Here is a 12,091-nt window from a genome sequence, read left to right as displayed (position 1 = left end):
GCAAAATATACTGTAGACAGCAGATGAAAATTCTCAAAATTGACACAATTCAAACACTAAATTGAAAATAAAATCATTCCTCCTACCTTTGTTGTCTCCCTCCCTCCATGCTGTGACTCTGGCGGGTGTCTTACCTTCTGGCCTGCTCCCGCCTGTCCATTTTATGCTGCCCGCGGTGCGAAGCACGTTTTCATTGCCTCTCCCGGTGTTATCTTCTGGACAGCTCCCTCTTCCTCACAACTGCAGTGCACCAAGCCGTGTGTGGCGGCTCCTTGCATGTCCCGCACCTCATCCAGAAGCCTTCCCTCTGACGTTGTGATGTCATAAGAACATAAGAATAGTCTTACTGGGTCAGACCAATGTTCCATCAAGCCCAGTAGCCCGTTCTCATGATGGCCATTCCAGGTCACTAGTACCTGGCCAAAAACCAAAGTGTAACAATATTCCATGCTACCGATACAGGGCAAGCAGTGGCTTCCCCAATGTCTTTCTCAATAACAGACTATGGACTTTTCCTCCAGGAACTTGTCCAAACCTTTCTTAAAACCAGCTACGCTATCCGCTCTTACCACAACCTCTGGCAATGCATTCCAGAGCTTAACTATTCCCTGTAACTTCATTGAGTGTCCTCTAGTCTTTGTAATTTTTGACTGAGCGAAAAATCAATCCACTTGTACCCTTTCTACTCCACTCAGGATTTTATAGACTTCAATCATATCTCCCCTCGGCCATCTCTTTTCCAAGCTGAAGAGCCCTAACTATTTTAGTCTTTCCTCATATGAGAGGAGTTCTATCCCTTTACCATCTTGGTCGCTCTTCTTTGAACCTTTTCTAGTGCCACTATATCTTTCTCGAGATAAGGAGACCAGAACTGAATACAATACCCCAGATGAGGTCACATCATGGAGCAATACAGGGGCATTATAACATTCTTAGTCTAGTTAACCATCCCTTTTTTTTTAAATAATTCCTAGCATCCTATATGCTATTTTGGCCACCGCTGCACATTGGGCGGAAGATTTCATCGTATTGTCTATGATGACACCCAGATCCTTTTCTTGGGTGCTAATCCCCAAGATGGACCTAAGCATCCGGTAACTGTGATTCAGGTTATTCTTCCCAATGTGCATCACTTTGCATTTGTCCACATTAAATTTCATCTGCCACTTGGACAACCAGCCTTCCAATTTCCTAAGGTCCGCCTGCAATTTTTCAAAATCCGCATGCGTTTTAACAACTTTGAACAGTTTACTCGTCATTCCAATTTCCAGATCATTTATAAATAAGTTAAATAGCACCGGTTCCAGTACAGACCCCTGTGGCACTCCACTGTTTACTCTCCTCCATTGAGAAAAATGACCATTTAACCCTACCCTCTGTTTTCTATCCAATAACCAATTCCTAATCCACAACTGAACTTTGTCACCTATCCCAAGACACTTTAATTTTCTCAGGAGCCTCTCGTGAGGAACTTTATCAATAGATTTCTGAAAATCTAGATATACTATATCAACCGGCTCACCTTTATCCACATGTTTATTCACACCTTCAAAGAAGTCAGTGAGAAGGCTTCTGGATCAGGCGCAGGACCTGCATAGGAGCCACCACCTACGGCTTTGTGCACTGTGGTAATAATAATAATAACAATTTATATACCGCAGGACCGTGAAGTTCTATGCGATTTACAATGATTAAAAGGTATTACAAATCGAGTGGAATAAACAAAGTTCAGAGCTAGTGAATAACAGTTCTAAAGATCATTTGTTGAGGACTAAGATTGCATAGGTCAGTTACCTAAGTACTTCGGGAACAGATGTGTTTTTAGGCGTTTCCTGAATTCCCTATAAGAAGTAGGTGGTAGTGAGAAAGAGGGAGCCGGCCAGAAGATAACACCAGGGGTGGCAATGAAAATGCCGCATCGATCGCACAAGAGGGAGGGAGACATGCGGGTACCCAGCTCATCGGGGTCCCCTGATCTCCTCGGGCCTGAGGCACGTACCGGCCCTGCACAGACCGGCAGGAAATTTTTGCAGACAGGCACCAGTCTGCGGACTGACTGTTGAAGAACACTGATTTAGACTGCTAAGTAATTTATCCACCTTTATTTTTACGTTAAGAATGCTGTATGATCACACTTGTTGAAAGATTTAAAATGAATAAAGATTTATAAAAAAAAAAAAAAGAATGCTGTATGATCACTGCATCCTAAAACAACTGAGGAATTGGTGTATTTTTCACTCAATTATATCATCACACAACCCCTCCAATTACTTCCTCACTTGTGAGTAAATCAAATAAAACATTTTGTATACAGAAAGGAAAAAGCCTCAGAACTTCAAAGCACGCTTTCATATTTTCTGCTTTACAAATCCAATCATTGACAAAAAAAAACCCTAAAAACCTTCCTTATAAATTTCAATAAAGCACAGTTACTTACCGTAACAGGTGTTATCCAGGGACAGCAGGCAGATATTCTCACATGTGGGTGACGTCATCTACGGAGCCCCAGCACGGACAGCTTTTCAAGCAAACTTGATTGAAGTTTCAAGTTTGCTACACTGCACCACGCATGTGCATGCCTTCTCGCCCACTAGAGGGCGCATCCCACCTCGTGGTCCTCAGTTCCATAACTAGCAAAGAAGCCATCCTCGGGGAGGCGGGTGGGTTGTGAGAATATCTGCCTGCTGTCCCTGGATAACACCTGTTACGGTAAGTAACTGTGCTTTATCCCAGGACAAGCAGGCAGCATATTCTCACATGTGGGTGACCTCCAAGCCAACCAAAAAAAGGCAGGTGGGAGGATGGCAATTTAGGAAAACAGATTACGTAACACCGACTGGCCAAACCGGCCGTTGTTTCTGGACAAAGTGTCCAGACAATAGTGGGAGGTGAACATATGAACCGAAGACTAAGTGGCAGCTTTACATATGTCCTCCATAGGAGTAGATCGGAGGAAAGCAACTGAAGCTGCCATCGCCCGGACCTTATGCCCCGTGACTCGACCCGGGAGCGTAAGACCAGCCTGAGCATAGCAAAAAGAAATACAAGCAGCCAACCAGTTGGACAAGGTGCGCTTGGAAACAGGGTGTCCTAAACGATTAGGATCAAAGGACAAAAACAATTGAGGAACCTTCCGATGAGACCTGGTACGTTGGAGATAAAATGCCAACGCCCTCTTATAGTCAAGCGTGTGGAGCGCCGTCTCGCCAGGATGGGAGTGGGGCTTAGGAAAGAACACAGGAAGGACAATGGACTGATTGAGGTGGAAATCAGACACAACTTTAGGCAAAAATTTAGGATGGATGCGGAGAACCACCTTGTCATGATGGAACACAGTGAAAGGCGGGTCCGCAACCAAAGCTTGCAACTCACTAATCCGTCGAGCAGATGTGAGAGCAATCAGAAATACCACCTTCCAAGTAAGGAATTTCAGGAGAGACTTGTCGATAGGCTCAAAGGGAGGTTTCATCAGTTGAGCTAAGACAACATTCAAATCCCAAACTACAGGAGGGGGCTTCAGAGGGGGACAAACATTGATTAGGCCCTTCATGAAACGCGTCACCAGAGGATGAAGCGAAAGAGAACGGCCATCCAAGTGCCAATGGAAAGCCGAAATGGCACTGAGATGTACCCGGACAGATGTCGTCTTCAGGCCGGAATTAGACAAATGTAACAAATAGTACAGTACCGAAGACACCGGGACCGAATCCGGATCCAGATGACGCGAGGAACACCAGGAGGAAAACCTGGTCCACTTCTGGGAATAACAAAGCCTGGTCGAGACCTTGCGCGAGGCTTCCAAAACTTCCCGCACCGACCATGAGACCTGGACCGAAGTCAAGGGGAAAGGAACCAAGCGGTCAGGTGTAACGACTGAAGATTGGGATGTAACAGCGAACCCCGACTCTGAGATAGCAGAGAGGGAAACACAGGCAGAAGCAGAGGCTCCCTGACACTGAGTTGAAGAAGCAGGGAGAACCAGTGTTGACGAGGCCACCGAGGTGCAATGAGAATCATAGTGGCTCTGGACGATTTGAGACGAACCAACGTTCTCAAGATCAGGGGAAAAGGAGGAAACGCATAAAGGAACCTCCCTCCCCAGTCGAGAAGGAAGGCGTCCGCTTCCAGACGGTCCGGGGAGTACATCCGAGAACAATACAGGGGTAGTTTGCGAGTCTCCGGGGAGGCAAACAGGTCCACTTGCGGAGTCCCCCAGCGGTCGAAGACCTCGCGCAGGACTCTGGAGTTGAGCGACCACTCGTGCGGCTGGAGAAGCCGACTGAGTTTGTCTGCCAAGCAGTTCTGTTCCCCCTGTATATAGACCACCTGTAGGAAGATGTTCTGGGAGATCGCCCATTCCAAAAGGCGCAGAGCTTCCCGGCAAAGGGACCAAGAGCCTGTCCCACCTTGCTTGTTCACATAATACATGGCCACCTGGTTGTCCGTTCGCACGAGGACTACCTGATCGCGGAGCAGGTGGCAGAAAGCTTGAACCGCCAGAAAGATGGCGCGAAGCTCCAACACATTGATGTGACAGTGTCGATCCTCCACCGACCACAGGCCTTGGGTCCGCAGACCATCGAGATGGGCCCCCCACGCGTACTCCGAGGAGTCCGTGGTCAGAACCTTGCGAGGCGGAGGGACGAGAAAGAGCAAACCCCCGGAAAGATTCGAAGAGTCGGTCCACCAACGGAGCGAGCGTCTCAAAGAAGGAGTCACAGTTATGCGAGAAGAGACCGGATCGCACTCCTGGCACCACTGAGAGGCCAGAGTCCACTGAGGAACTCTCATGTGCAGCCTGGCGAACGGCATGACGTGGACCGTCGAAGCCATGTGGCCCAGAAGCATCATCATGCGCTGAGCCGACACCATCGGCAGCTGAAGGATCAGACGGCCCAACCGAACCAAAGCCTCCAACCGCGGAGGAGGAAGGAATGAACGGAGGCGAACAGTGTCCAGCACTGCGCCTATAAACTGAAGTGATTGGGTCGGGCATAATTGGGACTTGGGAAAGTTCACTTCGAACCCCAGTCGTTGAAGGAAGGCGATAGACTGTAGGGTCGCTGAGATAACCCCTTCCCTGGTCGGGGCCTTGATCAGCCAATCGTCCAGGTAAGGGAAGACCTGAAACCCCCGAGACATTAGTGCTGCAGCAACTACCACCATACACTTCGTGAAGACTCGAGGGGACGAGGCCAGGCCGAAGGGGAGGACTCTGTACTGCAGGTGTAGCTCGCCCACCTGGAACCGTAAGAATTTGCGGAAAGCGGGATGCACCGGAACATGGGTGTACGCTTCCTTCAGGTCCAGGGAGCACATCCAGTCCCCTTCCTCCAAGAGAGGATATAATACCGGAAGTGACAGCATCCGGAACTTCTCCCGGACCAGGAACTTGTTGAGCTTCCTGAGGTCTAGAATGGGGCGCAAGTCCCCGGTCTTCTTTGGGACCAGAAAGTAACGGGAGTAAAACCCCCGCCCCCGCTGGTCGAAGGGTACAGGTTCCACCGCCCGAAGCCTCAACAAGGCCCTGGCCTCAGCCATGAGGACTGGGAGCTGGGTCCGGTTGTATGGGCAAGCCCCCGGTGAATGTTCCGGCGGCGCAGCGCAAAAGTTGAGAGAGTAGCCCTCTGAGACGGTCCGGAGCACCCAAGCGTCGGATGTTATCTCGGTCCAGGCCGTGTAAAAGAACCGGAGTCGACCCCCAATGGGAAGGGGGTCCGGCGCTATGGCGGAGGGGGGCCGGCCCCATCCGCCCATCCCATCAAAAGGACGGCGCCGGCTTGGCAGGACCCTGCGTGGGAGTCTTGGTTTGTCCCCCTCTGCCCTGTCGAGGGGGGCGCCGAGGTGGTGGCCTTGAAAAAGCCGGGGTCGACTTTTGAGGATACCTCCTTGGGGGAGGCCGGAAGGGTTTCTGCGGCGTGGCTCGAGGTTTCGGATGGACCAAGGAGGCTAACGAGCGCTCCTGTTCCGAGAGCCGTTTGGTCGCCGCCTCCAGGGATTCATCGAATAATTCGGACCCCACGCAAGGCAAGTCCGCAAGACGTTCCTGCAGGTTTGGGTCCATATCGAGGGTGCTTAGCCACGCCAGCCGGCGCATAGCTACCGCAAAGGCCGACACCCTCGATACCAGCTCAAACGTATCATAGACTGCATGAAAAAGGTACAACCGCAATTGAGACAGGTTGGACACAAACCTGTCGAACCCATCCTTGCGGGAGTCCGGCAAGGCCTCACGATATTGGGGCAGATCCTTTACCATGCCCCGTAGATAGGAGGAAAAGGTAAAGGCATAATTTAATGCCCTGGTTGCCATGAAGGAATTGGCATAGAGGCGACGACCAAACCTGTCAAGGGTCCGACCCTCCCTGCCGGGCGGAACCGCCGCAGAAACCCGGGAGGGTTGCGTCTTTTTGAGCGCAGACTCAACCAGGAGAGACTGGTGGGAGAGTTGAGCCTTCTCAAATCCCTTGGGCGGTATCGTCCTATACTTGGACTCCATCTTAGACGGCACCGCTGCGACTGTAAGAGGTGAAGACAGGTTCTTAAGCAAGGTCTGATGAAGGACCTTGTTGAGGGGTAGCTGAGGGGATTCCCTTGGGGGGGCAGGAAGGTCCTGCTCCTCGAGGAACTCCTTAGTATATTGCGACCCAGCCATGAGGTCTAGGCCCAAGGCACGTGCCATATCCTGCACAAAGCCAGAGAAGGAGGACTGTCTGGCCGGCGGGGAGGGAGTTCTCGACCTCTCCGACGAACAAAAGGGGGAGGGCTCGTGAGAATACCGGAGCTCCCTACCGGAACCCGAGCCCCATGAGGCCAGATCTAATGGTCTCGAGGGGGTCGGGGAACGTCTCCGCCTCGAAGAGCCCCTGGGAGACGTCCCAGGCGTCCGAGGGACCGAGGTACGCCCCCTTTTCCTCAGCGAGGAGTCACGAGAACCCCCTCTCGCAGGGGAATGGAGAAGCTTCGGGTTATCTAGGCGCAGCTCCGAAACCCGCAGGGCCTCGCCCCCGAGCGGCGAGGAGCGACCACGTCGCCGAGGAGAGCCTCGGGAACGCTTCGGCTTCCTCGGACGACGCCTCGCTCGAGGCTGGCCCGAGGGCGAGGAGCCCCGGGAGGACCTCGAGGAGGAGGAGGAGGAAATCCGTCTCACTCGGCGCACCTTGTCCCGGGGCCGAACGCTGCTCTCAGGCGGGGCCCCCGAGGTCGAGGTCGAGGGCAAGGTCGAGGTCGGTGGTGCCCCGGCAGCCGAGACCGAGGGAGTCGAGACCGAAGTCGCCGAGGTCGGAGCCCCCGAGGCCAAAGCAGTCGAGGTCGCAGCCCACTGCAGTTGTTCGAGGGCGCCAGACAGCTCCGAGGAAATCAATGCTCGGAGCAGGTCCTGGAACGCCGGGATCCCAACCATGGTAGGCAGGTCCGAGACCGGGGGATGCTCCCTGGAGGGCGACCTCGGTCTCGAGTATTCCCTTGGGGCATTAGTGGCCGGAGTCCTGGGCGGGGCCGAGGACGACCCACCCGCCGCAGAGGAACTCGTGGATGGCTTCTTCGACGACACTGGAGTCTGGGATGGAAAAGAAGACTTACCCAAGGCAGGTTTGGTCACGTGCGTCGGCTTCGAAGTCGAGGTCGAGGCACGCGGCGACGCCGAAGGCACCGAGGCCGAGGTCAAGGCCGGGGCCGAAGCCGACGTCGAGGCCTTTCCGGGCGCGGAGTCAACTTGAAAAAGCTCCGCCATTCTGGCGCGGCGTCGACGAAGCGCTCTAGCCTGAAGAGTGGCACACCGATCGCAGGAACTAGTCGGGTGCTCGGGTCCAAGGCAGAGCAAGCACCACCGGTGGAGGTCTGTGATAGATAATAACCGCTCACACCGGGTGCATTTTTTAAAGCCCGTCGAGGGACGGGACATGAAAAGAAAGTGGCCGGGAATGAACGAAGTCCCGCGGCCGCGGCTCCCGGGAGCCCCCGGAGCCGAACGGAGGATTTTTTTTTTTTTTAACGAAAACGACGAACTAAATCGAAAAAAACAATAAAGAAAGCACAGCGACCGAGCTAAACAACCCAGACGCGGTGTCAGAAGGCTGAAAAATAGGAGCACAATTTCCAAAGGGCTTCTGGCTCCGCGGAAAAGACTGAACTGAGGACCACGAGGTGGGATGCGCCCTCTAGTGGGCGAGAAGGCATGCACATGCGTGGTGCAGTGTAGCAAACTTGAAACTTCAATCAAGTTTGCTTGAAAAGCTGTCCGCGCTGGGGCTCCGTAGATGACGTCACCCACATGTGAGAATATGCTGCCTGCTTGTCCTGGGATAATAATAATAATAATAATTATAACTTTATTTTTATATACTGCCATACCACAAACAGTTCTAAGCGGTTTACAAGGGAAGAGATGGCATACAGACAGCGACATTACTGTGAGCTTTTGAATTTACATTGGCTTGTTAAGTTTAGTCAGGTTTATCTGGAAGTGTACTGGGAGTACATCAGGTTGAGAAGCTGAAGATTAAAAGTAGTCACAACTTTATCTTGGAGAGGTCTTTATCTGAAATTGATCAGCATTTTAGGGTCTTCTGATCACTTCATCAGAGAAATGTCATGGACCATTCAATTTTTCTATGAACCAAAAGCATTTAAAATCAAATCATTTACAATGAAAATTGTAATAAGAACTCTTGTACACAGTTAGCATAGACATTACTAATTTTGTGTAAACTGCTTAGAACTGTCATTCAGATTATGTGGTTTATTAATACGACCATTTATTATTTCTGTAGCGCTACCAGATGTATGGTGAAAGCGATAGTTTGGCTTACATGGATACTCTACTTAAATGAGCCAATCAGCAACCAGCTACATTTCTATTGGTTGCTCAGAGGTTGATCCCTCATCCATCCAATGGTAACACTTATTTGCATGAATAATTATTTTTTTCTGAGTACTTAAGTTTTTGAAATATAGTAACATAGTAGATGACAGCAGATAAAGACCCGAATGGTCCATCCAATCTGCCCAATCTGATTCAATTTAAATTTTTTTTAATTTTTTCTTCTTAGCTATTTCTGGGCAAGAATCCAAAGCTCTACTTGGTACTGTGCTTGGGTTCCAACTGCCAAAATCTCCATTAAAACCTACTCCAGCTAATCTACACCCTCCCAGCCATTGAAGCCTTCCCCAACCCATCCTCCACCAAACGGCCATATACAGAAACAGACCATGAAAGTCTGCCCAGAACTGGCCTTAGTTCAATTTTTAATATTATTTTCTGATTCTAGATCCTGTGTTCATCCAACGCTTCTTTGAACTCAGTCACAGTTTTACTCTCCACCACCTCTCTCGGGAGCGTATTCCAGGCATCCACCACCCTCTCCGTAAAGTAGAATTTCCTAACATTGCCTTTGAATCTACCACACCTCAACCTCAAATTATGTCCTCTGGTTTTACCATGTTCCTTTCTCTGGAAAAGATTTTGTTCTACGTTAATACCCTTCAAGTATTTGAATGTCAATCATGTCTCCCCTGTCCCTCCTTTCCTCTAGGGTATACATATTCAGGGCTTCCAGTCTCTCCTCATACGTCTTCTGGCAAAAGCCTCCTATCATTTTTGTCGTCCATCTCTGGACCGCTTCAAGTCTTCTTACGTCCTTCGCGAGATACGGTCTTCAAAACTGAACACAATACTCCAAGTGGGGCCTTACCAATGACCTGTACAGGGGCATCAACACCTTCTTCCTTCTACTGGCTACGTCTCTCTTTATACAGCCAAGCATCCTTCTGGCAGCAGCCACTACCTTGTCACACTGTTTTTTCGCCTTTAGATCTTCGGACACTATCACCCCAAGGTCCCTCTCCCCGTACCTGCATATCAGCTTCTCATCTCCCAGCATACGGTTCCTTCCGATTATTAATCCCCAAATGCATTACTCTGCATTTCTTTGCATTGAATTTTAGTTGCCAGGCATTAGACCATTCCTCTAACTTTTGTAGATCCTTTTTCATATTTTCCACTCCCTCTTCGGTGTCTACTCTCTTACAAATCTTGATATCATCTGCAAAAAGGCACACTTTTCCTTCTAACCCTTCAGCAATGTCACTCAAAAACATATTGAACAAGATCGGACCCAGCACCGAACCCTGAGGGACTCCACTACTCACCTTTCCTTCCTCCGAGCGACTTTCATTAACCACCAACCACTGGCGTCTATCCGACAGCCAGTTTCTAACCCAGTTCACCACTTTGGGTCCTAACTTCAGCACCTTCAAGTTTGTTCAACAGCCTCCTATGAGGAACTGTCTCAAAGGCTTTGCTGAAATCTAAGTAAATTACATCTAGCATATATCCGATCTAGCTCTCTGGTCACCCAATCAAAAAAATTCAATCAGGTTCGTTTGGCACGATTTACCTTTTGTAAAGCCATGTTGCCTCGGATCCTGTAACCCATTAGATTCAAGGAAGTACACTATCCTTTCTTTCAGCAGCACTTCCATTATTTTTCCAACAACTGAAGTGAGGCTCACCGGTCTGTAAGTTTCCTGCTTCATCCCTGTGACCACTTTTATGAATAGGGACCACATCGGCTCTCCTCCAAACCCCAGGAATCACTCCCATATCCAGAGATTTGTTGAACAAGTCATTAATAGGACTCGCCAGAACCTCTCTGAGCTCCCTTAGTATCCTGGGATGGATCCCATCTGGTCCCATCGCTTTGTCTACCTTCAGTTTTTCAAGTTGCTCATAATAATAATAATAACAATAATAATAATAATAATAACTTTATTCTTGTATACCGCCATACCCAGAGAGTTCTAGGCGGTTCACATAGGTTAAACATGGATTACTTGCAGTTAAGAGTTGGTTGAACAGATTTACATAAATTAAGTATAGTTACGTGCATCGTTACATGCGGTTCACATAAATTAAACATAGTTACATGCAGTTAAGTAATAGTTGAAAAGAGTTGCGTGGAGTTAGGTGTTGAAAGGAGCAGGGATGCAGGCAGGGGAGAAGATAAAATTGGGGAGAAGGAAAAGGTGGGTCGGGGGGGAGGAGGGGCGAGATAGAGGGGGGGAGGGGGGATCTATGAGGAGGGGGCCATTAAGTGTCGTGGCTTTGGAAGAGGTGTGTTTTGAGTAGTTTTCTAAAGCTGGGGTAGGTTGGAGCCTCAAGGATTAATTGGGCTATCCATGGGTTTAGCTTGGCAGCCTGGAAGGCGAGGGTTTTGTCGAAGAATTTGTTGGAGTGACAGAGTTTTAGGGAGGGGAAAGCAAATAACTGGATTCTGCAGGGGTTCTTGACTGTTATTCAGGATGAAGTGTGGGTTGATGTAGTTTGGGGTTAGGCCGAATACTGTTTTGTAGCAGAAACAAGCGAATTTAAATAGTACTCTGGATTCCAATGGCAGCCAATGAAGTTTGTGGTAGAAAGGGGTAACATGGTCCCATTTTTTCAAGCCAAATATAAGGCGGACAGCGGTGTTTTGGATCATTCTGAGTCTTCTGGTGTTTTTCTTCGTGGAGCTCAGGTAAATGATATTACAATAGTCTAGTATGCTAAGAATGGAGGATTGGACTAGAAGGCGGAATGACGTGTCGTCGAAATATTTTTTTATGGTGCGTAATTTCCAGAGCGCCGAGAAGCTTTTCCTGACTGTATTGTCGGTGTGCTTCTCCAGGGTTAGGTGTTTGTCCAGTGTGACTCCTAGTATTTTTAGGGTTTGTTCGAGGGGAAAGGTCGATCCTTTTACTTGAATTGTGGTGTCTAATATTTTGTCTTTGGGGCTAGCAAGGAAAAATTTTGTTTTGTCGGGGTTTAGTTTCAGTCTGTAGGATTGCATCCAGAGTTCAAGTTTCAAGTTTCAAGTTTATTAAGTCTTGATGAATCGCCTATATAATTTGCTAGGCGATGTACAATAAAAATAACATGTATTAATAAATGAAACAAGTGCAATGTTAAAAATGACATAAAAACAAATTTGTTGTATAGACAAGAAACATACTTTACAAATTAATCAAAAACCTAAATTCATAATAATGTGAGGGTAAAACATACAAGACATGTGAGGCTAAATAGGGAAATAGTTACAATTTTGATAGAAGA

General features: G+C 49.0%; 1 protein-coding gene across 4 annotated transcripts in view; it reads right to left on the bottom strand.

Annotated features, from left to right (window-relative positions):
- Nucleotides 1–12,091, bottom strand: part of SUDS3 (SDS3 homolog, SIN3A corepressor complex component) — a 213,278-nt gene that overhangs the window by 45,467 nt on the left and 155,720 nt on the right. The window lies entirely within an intron of this gene.

This window comes from Geotrypetes seraphini, chromosome 8 (genome assembly GCF_902459505.1).
Source record: "Geotrypetes seraphini chromosome 8, aGeoSer1.1, whole genome shotgun sequence".
NCBI classification, from domain to species: Eukaryota; Metazoa; Chordata; class Amphibia; order Gymnophiona; family Dermophiidae; genus Geotrypetes; species Geotrypetes seraphini.
This window is presented reverse-complemented; position numbering and strand designations above follow the sequence as displayed.